Source organism: Trachemys scripta, chromosome 1, assembly GCF_013100865.1.
Source record: "Trachemys scripta elegans isolate TJP31775 chromosome 1, CAS_Tse_1.0, whole genome shotgun sequence".
NCBI lineage: Eukaryota > Metazoa > Chordata > Testudines > Emydidae > Trachemys > Trachemys scripta.
In genome coordinates, this window is record NC_048298.1 from 277,342,551 (window position 1) to 277,355,147 (window position 12,597).

A 12,597-nucleotide genomic window follows, 5' to 3' on the forward strand; every position below is an offset into this window, starting at 1 on the left:
CTTCCTGGTAATCATGGCTAATACTCCAATGTGATGACTTTTGGGACTGTCTTGAAGGTTACTATGTAACTTCATATGGGTCACAAAATTAGTTCAATTTGTATATAATAAAGACAATGCTAAATTGACAAGAATCCAAAAATATATAATTTGGTTACTGCAAAGCCTTAATCCTATGTAATATGCTTCTTCTACATCAATTAATTCATATTTAATTATTAATGGATTGACATAGTGGCATTTCCTATAATAGGATTAAATTTATGCCTCTGATAAGAAGCAAAATTCCTTATAATCATTTGCAATTTCCTTAGAGATATGTCTGTGTAGCTGCCTATCCCTTCACTTCCCCCATTACACCAAAAACTAAGAATCTTTGAGAAACTTAGGCTTCTCTCGTATGGAAAGAATGCTATACTAACAGGAATAAACTTGAAAGCTTTCTAATTTGTGAACTATATAAACTGTACCTTAACTAAGCAGAGAGCGATCTTTAAGCAGCTAAGCTCTTGAAAGCAATTAAATGTGATATCTTGCAAATAGCAGGAAAATGTATTTGCAAACTTGTTTGCTAAATCACACAATTCAATGTAGTCTTTTTTTTTTTTTTTTTTTCATTTTACGTGGCCAGGCTTTGTGCAAAAATGTTTTGGGAAGAGCTTTTAATCATGTCATTATGGCTATTGCATATGAATGCACACATTTTGGCATGCAGGAGAATGTTGGTACCTTTGAGAAAATGTCTTCACTGATGAGTGGCAAATGGTCTCTGCACAGGAGCAAAGTGGCATCAGAAAGAGTGCCATTCTTGAGTGTTTTTATGGGAGTCCTGGATTCAGTTCCCAATTCTGCCCAGAATTCCTATTTTTCCTTAAACAAGTAACTTAGTGCTCAATCCTGTGAAGCTGGGCCAGATTTAGGAGCAGGTGACCACCTGGGGTGGCTCAGGGTGCTGTTATTGTTGTTAATGACAAAAGGTAAAATAGAATGTTTGAAGTAAAATGTTTCAGATATCTCATATGTGGATTCACTTTTCACTAACCTCCTACAATGTTCTGGACCTTTGTAGAATTTCATAGAACCTTCCAGACTTTCTGAGAACTGCATTTTCCTCGAACATCCTAGAACAGGGGTCAGCAACCTTTGGCACACGGCTCGCCAGAGTAAGCCCCCTGGCGGGCCGGGCCGGTTTGTTTACCTGCCGTGTCTGCAGGTTCAGCCGATCACGGTTCCCACTGGCCACGGTTCACTACTCCAGGCCAATGGGGGTGGCGGGAAGCGGCGGCCAGCACATCTCTCGGCCCACACCACTTCCCGCCACCCCGATTGGTCTGGGACGGTGAACCGCAGCCAGTGGAAGCCGTGATCGGCTGAACCTGCAGATGCGGCAGGTAAACAAACTGGCCCGGCCCGCCAGGGGGCTTACTCTGGCGAGCCGCGTGCCAAAGGTTGCTGACCCCTGTCCTAGAATATTATCATCCATGTCCTTATTGGGACAATCGAGTTAAGCCAAGGCCAGAATCCGACATGAGGCACAAAGCCTGGCAAACCAGATCAATGACTCAATTTCTGGTCTCAATTGTGATTTGTCATGATATCCTGTTCACAGTTGCCAATTTTCACATGGTAAATAAGCACCCTGATGTTCACAATAAGCCAAAAATCAAGCGAATCCCATTTCAAAACAAGGCCAAAACAAGCAAATCCCTAAGGACCCCAACACTCTATGTGACTAGATGCCTCTGGCGTGCAGTCTTGGACTGTGGTGAGCCCACTGAGCACCCTGACTCTCTCCCCCCTTTGCCCCTGCTTGCTGGGAGCCAATCAAAAAAAAGAAGCAACAAGCTACAACAAGCTACAAGCCAAACAAGCAACAAGCCAAAAACTAGCCAACAAGCAACTCAGTTAAGCCAATTAAGCCAAAACCAAGCCCAATTTCTGCATTTTTTCATGGGTTTGGCATGTCTGATACCGTTCTAAGTAAATGTGGTAAGCAAGGCATTACAAACTCAGTTGATGGACATCAGTACCACTACTACTTTGATGAGAAGCTGCCTTGATTTTGCTGTGGCCTACAGAGACAACAGATTTGAAGATGGTCATCGCTGCTGCCAAAGAAATGGTGGAAAACTGAGGAGTTGAGTGTGTCTTCAAAGAAACTCATATTCATTAGAAGAAGAGACACTTTGGTTACGAGGGCAGACATGAGATGATGGGAAGATCAGAAGAAAAATTCAAGAGTAATTTTTTTGCTCACTCATTGAAACTACTCAAGTGTCCAGAAAGGCTTGGACAAATGAAGCACCACAAAAAGACTTGAGTTTTTTTGTATGACCTTAGTAAGCTGCTGGTGGACAGGAAAACACTCTTGAACAATTGTACGAACCTTCACCAGATGCTGACACCTGGGGAATGTTTGGACGTCAAAGATAAAGACCTCTATGTCAAATTGAACAACATCTGTCACATTTTGCCACACAGGAAACACTCTTCACTCCAAGTTCTCCAATTCATTCATGATGCAAAGCTGAAGGACACTTTTTCTAATGTGTGGTTAGCTTTGAGGATTCTGCTCATGCTGCCGGACACAGCTGTGAGTGGTGAGCGCAGCTTTTTGAAGCTCAGCTCATTAAAATATATCTTTGATCGATGATGGTTGATAAGAGACTGACATTGTTTGCGATTTTGTCACTTGAAAATGCCATTGGTCAGTCCTTGAATCTCTCTGATGTTGTACTTCAGTTCATGAGGGCAAAGGTGAGAAAAATGATTTTTTTAACTAAAGGACTAGGGTTAACATTCTAAGGCTGACACCTATTGTAACACTATTTAATACTGGTACACCCAATGTTGGTGCACAATTCAATTTCTTGGTGTTAGAACTTTTCAATTATACTTAAAATTAAAATGTTGCTACAGGCTTGAAAGAAACAATTATTTTATTTGCTTATATATGCCATGAATAAATACAGATTTACAGATCTTAGTATGTAACTGTATCATCTTACATGATAGGAATAAGTCAGGCATGCACATCATGCATCACAGTCATGAAATGGGCTACAAATGTAATAAAAAAAATAAGGTATTCAAAAGTTTAACAAATGGTGGTGAGGTGCTGAAGACACTTCTTGCCTGGGGCGCCATTTGGTCTAGGGCAGACCCTGCTGTGGAGCATTTGGCCTCAAAACCAGCAAAGTAATTAAGCACAGGTTTAACTTTAATCATGTATCTAGTCCCACTGACTGAGACTTTGCTGGACTGGGGCCAGAGTACTCAGCATTGATCACATTTCCCCCTTTGTCTCTCTGTATCTGTTATCCATCTATAAAATAGGGAAAACAGACTTCTCTACCTTACATCAATGAGTGAGAGGATAAGAGGGCCATATAAGAAACTATACACAGATAAATACTAAAAATGCATAGGCCTGCTTATCTCCTGCTAAGACTTTCCCTAAAGTGTTCCCCATTATATTTAGTTTCTCCTATTGTTTGTAGATTAATATATAAAAACCCAAAGGCCCAAATATGTTCAAAAAAAGATCTCATCAAACAGTTCTGACAGATTTGTAAAAATCATGGGCAGTCCACAAACCATATCTGAATGAAGAAAGGGGACAAACCCCAGGAATGAATTGCTCTTAGTCAATTGAATACTTTGACCAGCTTTAGCACCATAACTGCTGTTAATTCTTGGGATGTCTGACACTTTAAAGAAGTGTAAGTGGGGGATGGTCCCGCTATTGTGGGGAATTTTTCTGCCTTCTACACTACCCCGGTGGAATCGTATGGTGAAAGGATCTGAGTCCCCACCCCAACTCCCTATCTGCCTGCCTGACATCAAGGACTCCTTTTCCTCTCCCCCATGCGATGGAGTCCCTGTAACCCTGATAAGGCTGGGCCCAGGATCCCCGGGGGGTTTAACACTCAATTTTGCCATGGGTCACTCAAGGCAGAGGTTAGGGTATCCGTGCCCTAGGGTACTCGCTCCTCACCAGCCACTTTCTTGACCCAGTGATTGCAGTGATTGAGTTTAAGCTACATAGTATTAATTAATCAGCAACTATAAATGAATAAGGGAAAAGGGAAAAGGATCCAGGAACCCCACATGATGGACATGGGAACACCATAAACAGTAGTCTCTGGAATTCAAGAAAATTCAGAGTCTATTCCTTACATGTCCCAGGTCTCCTGCCTAGGGCCTGGATGTGGTGCATTGATACCACTTTTAAGACACCTGCTCTAGTGGTGGCTACATGCCTTCAGGCTCTATGTTGTGGAACCCTTTTCCCCAGTATTGGCCCTCCTGTCGGGTTAATGTCCTCCCACTCAGTCCAGCCTTCAAGGCCCTCTTGTCTGGTGATATCTCCCTCTTCTTGGCCCTCTCTGCACAGGGTCCCCACCACACTCTCCCCAGTCGCTCACCATGCTCGGCTCCAGTATCATTTGTGGCATAGTTTGCTTTCCACTATCCCAACCCTGGGCCTGCAGCTTTCCACTGAAGCTTGGTCCTGGCTCACCGCCAGCACAGTTGATCTCTGCCATTCTGGCTCCCTGGCTCTGGGCTGCTGCTCTGGCCCCTCAGATTATGGCCTGCTGTTCCCTCCCCAGCTCAGCTCTGGTAGCTGCACTGTCCTTGGCTTTATTCTGCCCCTGGCAGCCTAACTCTCATGGAGAATGGTCCCTGGGATATTGACTCCCTCATTGGCCTGTCTGCCTTGTCAATCCAGTTGACTGGGAGTGCTGGCCTCTCCCCATTGGCCCTGGGGACTATCAGTCTCAGGATCTTGGCTTCTCTTTGGCCCATCCCCTTTTTCTTGGTATTGGGAGAGGGCCACCCTAAAAAAACTCACCATTAGGTATCAGCAAAGGGCCAACAGTTCCTTTACAGAAAGATGACTTAACCCTATAAGATGCTGAGCTTCTCATATGAGGTACTGAGCATCTTCAACTCCTCATGTAGCCAGTGGTGGCTAAGGTATGTCTATACTGCAAAAAACACTCATGACAGTGAACCTCAGAGCCAGGGCCTTGACTGACTGGGCCTTGTGCTACGGGGTTAAAAATAGCAGTGTTGATATTCACACTTGAGCCAGAGCTCAACCCAGTGAGGGATGTGGATCTCAGATGACCAGCTTCAGCCCAAGCGGGAACATTTACACTGCTATTTTTAGCCCTGTAGGACAAGACCGAGTCAGTTGACCTGGACCCTGAGACTTGCTGCAGCAAAGTGTAATTTTGCAGAGTATATGTACCAAAAGTGTGCTCGGCACTTTGAAGGATGGGGCTTGAAATGAAGTATGGGTGTTTATGATATAACAGTATTTGGATAATGTGAGTTGCCAATTAATTGATATTTGACAAATACCCTTCTGTCTAACTGCATGTTATTTTCCAGGCACTGAGAGACTTGAAAGAGAAAGGCATCAATCTATGACATATGGTAAAGATTTTCAATAATATTTAATAAATAACATCCTCTCTTAAAATTTGAGACTTCTGACTTAGTTTGTGCTGGCATTCTCATTCACTACTGTGCCTCTGAGAGACTGTTTCCATTGATGAGTGACATCTGGGCTGAGCACAGGAGCAAAATGTCCACAGAGACAGTAAAGTTCATGAAAATTGTTATGGGACCAATCTGCATAATAACTGCTGGGAATTCTAGGAGTCCCAATTTATTTAAAGTAATAGGTCTGGAATGTCTTGGGGAAAATCACTAATGTGAAACATTTAAATGAATTAACATTGTTACACAGAAGCATTGCATTGTATATATTTGTTTTCTGATTATAGACTAGTGGGGAGGTTCTTTAGGGTCCTTTTTCAGTTCAATGCATGCACATTGGCACAGCTTTCATTCACATTAACAGGACTTCTGCTCCATCACAGGCAATTTACACCTTGACTTCTATGGTCTGAATGCTTCTCAGCTGACCTACATCCCATGGACAGCAAAGTTAAGCACATGTGTAAATATTTGCAAACCCTGTGATGGGTTATCACAGACCACCCCCCCTTGGGGTTGCCACCTGATGTGCCAAGACTACTTCTGCCCCTGCTTTCCTGCCCTGCCAGCCTGGGACTTCAGTGCCCTTCCTGGTTTGAACCAGACTCACTAGCCTGCTGCAAACCCAGACCCAGGTCTGAACCACGTCCCCTAACAGCTGTAGGCTTGACTGAAAGCAGCTTACAGATGTGTTCTTGTCTTTAACACTCAGATGGCCAACTCCCAATGGGGTCTAAACCCAAATAAATCCGTTTTACACTGTAGAAAGCTTATACGCGGTAAACGCATACATTGTTTGCCCTCTATTGCACTGATAGAGAGATATGCACAGCTGTTTGCCCCCCAGGTATTAACACATACTCTGAGTAAATTAATAAGTAAAAAGTGATTTTATTAAATACAGAAAGTAGGATTTAAGCGGTTCCAAGTAGTAACAGACAGAACAAAGTGAAGTACCAAGTAAAATAAAATTAAATTAAATTAAAATAAAACACACAAGTCTATGTCTAAGAAACAATACAAATAACACCTCACCAGTTCCAGTAAGCTTCCTGTTACAGACTAGTCTCCTACTAGTCTGGGTCCAGCAATCACTCACACCCACTGTAGGGACTGTCCTTTGTTCCAGTTTCTGTCAGGTATCTTGGGGGTGGGAAGGCTTTCTCTTTAGCCAGCTGAAGACAAAATGGAGGGGTCTCCCCGGGGTTTAAATAGATTTTCTCTTGTGGGTGGAGACCCCCTCCTCTCTCCTATGGAAAGTCCAGCTCCAAGATGGAGTTCTGGAGTCACCTGGGAAAGTCACATGTCCATTCATGACTCACAGTTTTTACAGGCAGAAGCATTGCCCACATGGTATCTTGTATGTCTCCCGGAAGACTTCTTATGTGAATTGGAGCATTCCAAGATGCATTGTTCCTTAAATGCTTCTTGATTGCACACTTAACTTTGCGAATTTCTTTCTAAAGAAGCTGACCAAATGCCTTACAAAGCTTACTTAGAAATCAAGCAAGTATACAGCCAATATTCATAACTTCAAGAACAAAAATGATATATGTGTACAAATAGGATGAATAGATTCAGTAAACCGTGACCTTTACAGAGATATGTTACATGGCACATGTAGCATAAAACATATTCCAGTTATGTCATATTCCCATAAAGCATTATGGGATACAGCATCACAAACCCTATAATGACGCTCTTTTTCTACATGTGATCAATCTCACTGATTTCACTAGGATTCCCTGCAGACACAAGGGTCCATCCTTATAGCTCTGATTGCAGGAAGAGAGTCTTAGATAGTACATTCTCAGGGCAGGAGTCCTGGGTTTCTCTATGTTCTATAAAATGTGTTAGTACCCTTCTAGCAATTCAGCTGCAGTATCACTATATTTGTAGAAGGGCACTGGTATTACAGAGGTCCAATGAGTAGAAGTAGTACTGACAAATGCTGTGATATCACCGCATCTACTGACTAGTTCTGAACAAAAGATTTCTTAACACCAATTTAGAATAACTTGTCTCCATTCAAAGATAATGGATACGTCTACACTACCCGCTGGATTGGCGGGTAGTGATTGATCTATTGGGGATCGATTTATGACGCGAAAAATCGATCCCCGATTGCTCTGCCGTCGACTCCTGTACTTCACCGTGGTGAGAGGTGGAAGCGGAGTCGACGGGGGAGCGGTGGCAGTCGACCCCACGCTGTGAGGATGTGAGGTAAGTTGACCTAAGATACGTTGACTTCAGCTACGCTATTCTGGTAGCTGAAGTTGTGTATCTTAGGTCGATCCCCCCCAGTGTAGACCAGGCCATAGGAAGTCATTAAACTGACTGGTAAAGTTATGGCAGGAGTTCCAGTACAATACACATACTCAGATCCATTAAATGCAGACTACTGTCAGGTGAACCATCAGTGCCTAAAGCAGAGCTGCTTCAACTCCCCTCCTCTCTTACTAATAGGAGCCAGAACAGGGTAGCAGGAGAAAAGGCAGAATCAAATCCTAAGGATAGGATTTTCAGATGGGCCGAATGGAGTTGTGGTCAACTTCTGTTCTCTTTCAATGGCAGTTGAGCACCTAACTGCCCTTTTCGCTTTTGAAAATATCCCTTTAAATTGTTAGATTCCAGCAGCTTTGTCGAAGAGACAGCTGCTCCCCTCAGTGTAGCTGATGGGTCCCAATGGTCTTTTTGGCTTTTCTTGTTGTAGTTCAGTTAGGTTATGCTGAATTAGGATAATAAGTCTTTCTATGTTTAGTTCTAAAAATGTAAAAGTAATCTGTGTCTGAGATGTTATCAGAATGTGTGTGCAGTTTGGAGTTTCTAAATGAACTGTGGTTGCTTAGTTAGAGAGAGGAATCACAAGGAAAGGTGCATGAGTGGGAAGGATAAGATTTCAATGTGGGAGTATTTTTAAATGCTTCCTATGCAAAAGTTAGGACATAGTTTTAAAATATTGCACAGAAAAATTCACCTTTCTTCAGAAGTATTGCTGTGACAAATTTAGAGACTAAATTCAATAATTAATATGTGAAACAGAGACATGTCAGTCAGCTTCTATGTGCAAATGTCAATTCACCCCTAACTATCCAGTCACCAGAGCCTGCACAATATTTATGGACCAAATTTTCAAAAATGGGTTCCTGAAGATAGGATTCTAAACACACGTTTTATTTAAAGGCAAAAATATGGATTAAAAAACCTAAATAGGGAGTTTTAGAAGCCTAACTTGAGGCCTCCAGCTTTGGAGCATATACACACACACACTGGATCACAAAGAAAATATAAAATAGTAAATAAAATATCTATTTCACAATTTATCAAACACCTTTAACCTTCACATCTGTATTCTGCCCACTCACCCATTTCCTGCGGATTTATTCAAACATTTTAAAATTTCAAATTGCTTCACAAGGCTCGTTTTTGGCTACATCTACACTTGAAGATGGAGATGTGATTCCCAGCTTGCATAGGATTTATTTTAAGCAATCTGCCAGATATGTTTCCTTATCCTGCAGTTGTGGATTTCCCTCCTCCACCACAATAAAACAGGTTGAGTCCTAGGATGGGAAACATAGTACTTAAATGCCAAGTTTAAGATCTGACATCTTCATGGTATTCAAAGCTAGACACAGGAGTCTTATACTGGGATCCCTTCTTTTTTGATGGCATACATAGCACTTGCTTCCCACATTGGAATGCCAAGTGAAATAGCATCTTAAATTCATGATATTTTTATGTACAATAAAGCTATTTTAGGTCATATTCAGAGTTTATGGGTCCCTCTGAGATCGCTGCCATTGAACTCATGGTAAATAAGGTATTTAAAGATTGAAGGATGAAAAAAAAAGACTAAAAATATCAAAAAAATTCTAAAACACAGGGGAGGGTATTCTGTAAAAATGTGTAGCATGTTCATAATATGATGTTGTAGGAAGGCAGAAGGATTTTAATGATACTCTGTTGGGATGACACGCAAAACTCACTCATAGTTTCACCACTTATGAGTAATGCCGTCCAAATGCATGTCAGTAAGACCTTTATACAGCATGACACCCTTCTGTGTTCTCTCTGTGTCTTTATAAATTCATGCACACATAAAAAAAAAGAGAAAATAATTATAAAATAGCTAAAGAGTTTAATAAATCAGAAAGAGAAATAGGGAGAATAATATCAGAATATTTTAGGCTAAAACAAACAGTGGAAGAGGCCATTCAAGAAAAAGAATGCTTACTAAGTGCACAATAGAAAAGACACTAACAGATGCCATCTATTATTGGCCATGTACTTGCTATCTTGGATTACTTCAGGGTCAGTGAGGCAGAAGTGATAAGTAAGCTGGGGCAACTCCAAGCCAATAAATCACTGGGGCTGCAAAGGATTTATCCAGCTGCGTGAAATGAGACTAGGGAGAAAAAATCTCAATGGAGAGCAATCGTCTTGGGAAATTCATTACGTATGAGTTAAATTCTAAAGGTGTGAGAGACAAGCTAGGGCTGAACCTAGGTAGCATTGGAGAAATAGCATGATTTAACTTGATACATTTAAAAATGCAGACCACAGTCTTAACATGAGTAACAAATTGAGAGAAATTGCACAGTATATAATAGACTATCAGTATATCTAAACAGCAATCACTAAGAAATAACTAAGGGCCAAATCTTGCAGTCTTTATTCAATCTCTATTCCTGCCAAACTTATTCTACTCAGAAACTTGCAGGCTGCTGATAAGCAAAAATACAAAAAGCAGCATAAACTCATAGAGATTTACTTCATGGTTTTCATTCCCCAGCCATTAAGCCAGAAAGGCACCATCCAATATCAGCATGGCTCCTGAAAGAGATGTGTTGCCAGGAGACAGAATGTTCCACAGACCACCATGGTGGAGCAGTTCACATGCCTGAAGGCCCCAACATCTGCAAGGATACCCTCCATTTTCTCCACTGATTTAGGGACTCTTTGTGGATTATGGAAACAAGCTCCGAGCTTCTTCCAGAAGGTTGGTAACTTCTCTCCCTTAAAGGGAGAATGATTTCCTCTTTCCATTTTTTCTACACAATGCCCATGAGTGGGGACTACAGGATTTGGCCCCTGTGAAAGAATATTGAAAAAAGTAAAAGTGTAAATAATCCTCTTCACTTATTTATTTAGGACCCATTTCTGCCTTCGCTACACATACTGGATAGTACCTTACATTGTGAATTGTCCAGTTCATTTTAATGAGATAACTCACAGAGTAAAGAACTACTCTAAGGAGAGCAGAGTCTAGACTTTAGGATGTAAGTCGATAGATAGAACATCATGTATATGGAGTCTTCAGTGAGTTTCATTTTGGATAAGCCTTCTATAAACCATACAAGTAAAATTATAAAATTGGAGTAAGAATAAAGAAAAGTCAACACTGAAAAGTGAGTTGTATCACTAAAAATAAGGCATGTTCAATCCCATAGGAGAAATCCTATTTCTAGAGTAGAACACTGCACAAAATATATATAGAAATGTCTTATATTGTGTCTTTAGGAAAACTCTAATATTTATCTCCCCTACTATTTACCCGAAAAGTTATGTTTGCAACTCAGACAAATAAATGATACCATAAAGATGTCCTCTCCAGAAACAATGACTTAGGCAAGGGAAAGATTGGTGCAGAAAGAGGAAACTTTGCTACTCTCCACCCCAGAAATACTAATAAGGTTTTTCTATCATTTCACTTCATTTTAAGAATGAATTACCAATCAAATTGCATTAGAACCAAAGGTACATCTCTTGGCATGTCTGAGGGCTTTTCTTTTTCTTTTTTTTTTTTTTAAGAGAATTTTGTGTTTTGTGAATCTCTCCATGGGAATTCTAATTTCTATTTAAATTAGATTGCCCAATTCAGGTTCCCTTCTGCTTCTTGGATTGGCTATCATAAAATCAATGCCTGCCTGCTATGTGCCAAGGACAATAAGGAGACCGATTGAAAGCTGGGAATTTATTCTACTCTGAATTCATTTAATATTTCATAAAGAGAACTGATATAGGTTTAACCTGTTACAGAAGATTCAGTAATACAATATATACAATAAAAATAATGACTTGAGAGTCTGAAGGAAATTGTTCTTTGATAGTCTTTACCTCTTATCCCTGGTAATTCATCATTACTTATCTTTTCTGTTCCAAACATTCAAGGTACCCTTAATCTCCTTTTGCTTGTCAAAGTATAAACTAGTCCTGTTTAAAATTGTAAAGGTGTTATCACAATTATATGCCACAAAAATCTTAAAATTATATAAGACATAGGTTTTTCCCTATTTTTTTTTTAATTTTCAGTTCCAGTCCCCAGTATATAATCACCGTACTCCGAAGAGGAAAAGCTTCTTTTGAGGCTTTTTCTTGCTAAACTGAAACTATCAAAGAAGGTATTAAACATACAAGATGGACAAGGGGCCAAATTCTCTTTTCATTTACATAGGTGGAGCTTCTGCTCTCCTTTATATAGCTTAATTGCTTGGATGTCTCACAACGAATAGCCTGTACTTGTTATTTTAAAAAGCAGTAAAGCCCTTGAGATCTCCTCATTTTTCTCACATGTATAGCTCAGCTCATTCAAGATCCCGTGTCTTTGTCATTATTTAACTACAAACTGAGGCAAGGGGAATCCAAAGAGCTCTCTGCTTTCCACTGATAAATATAAACAGTATTAGTAGTTAGTCAACATGGTAGTTAAGCCTTTTAAGTAAACCTTGTAGATTCTTGAGGAAAGATAGGGATTCCTACTCTCTGTAAATAAACAGCATGAAACACAGTTATATGTACATGTGTTTTATTCAGCATATGTTTCAAATTTATATCTCCTGGTTCTCAAGCAGATTGGCCCACTGTTCAACCATAGACAATAAAATAATTGGCACAACAGAGTTTGAGCCATTAAACTCTGAGAATATAAACATAAATCATAAAGCCAATTTCAAGCACAAGAAGTACACAGTGTCTTGTTCTCTAGACTCAGTTCTTGCTCAAGTTAGGAATCCAAATATTCCCCAAAACTGCTCAGCGGTGCCAGAGTTCTTCACAAAAGATTAACTAGTTCAGCTGAGCCCA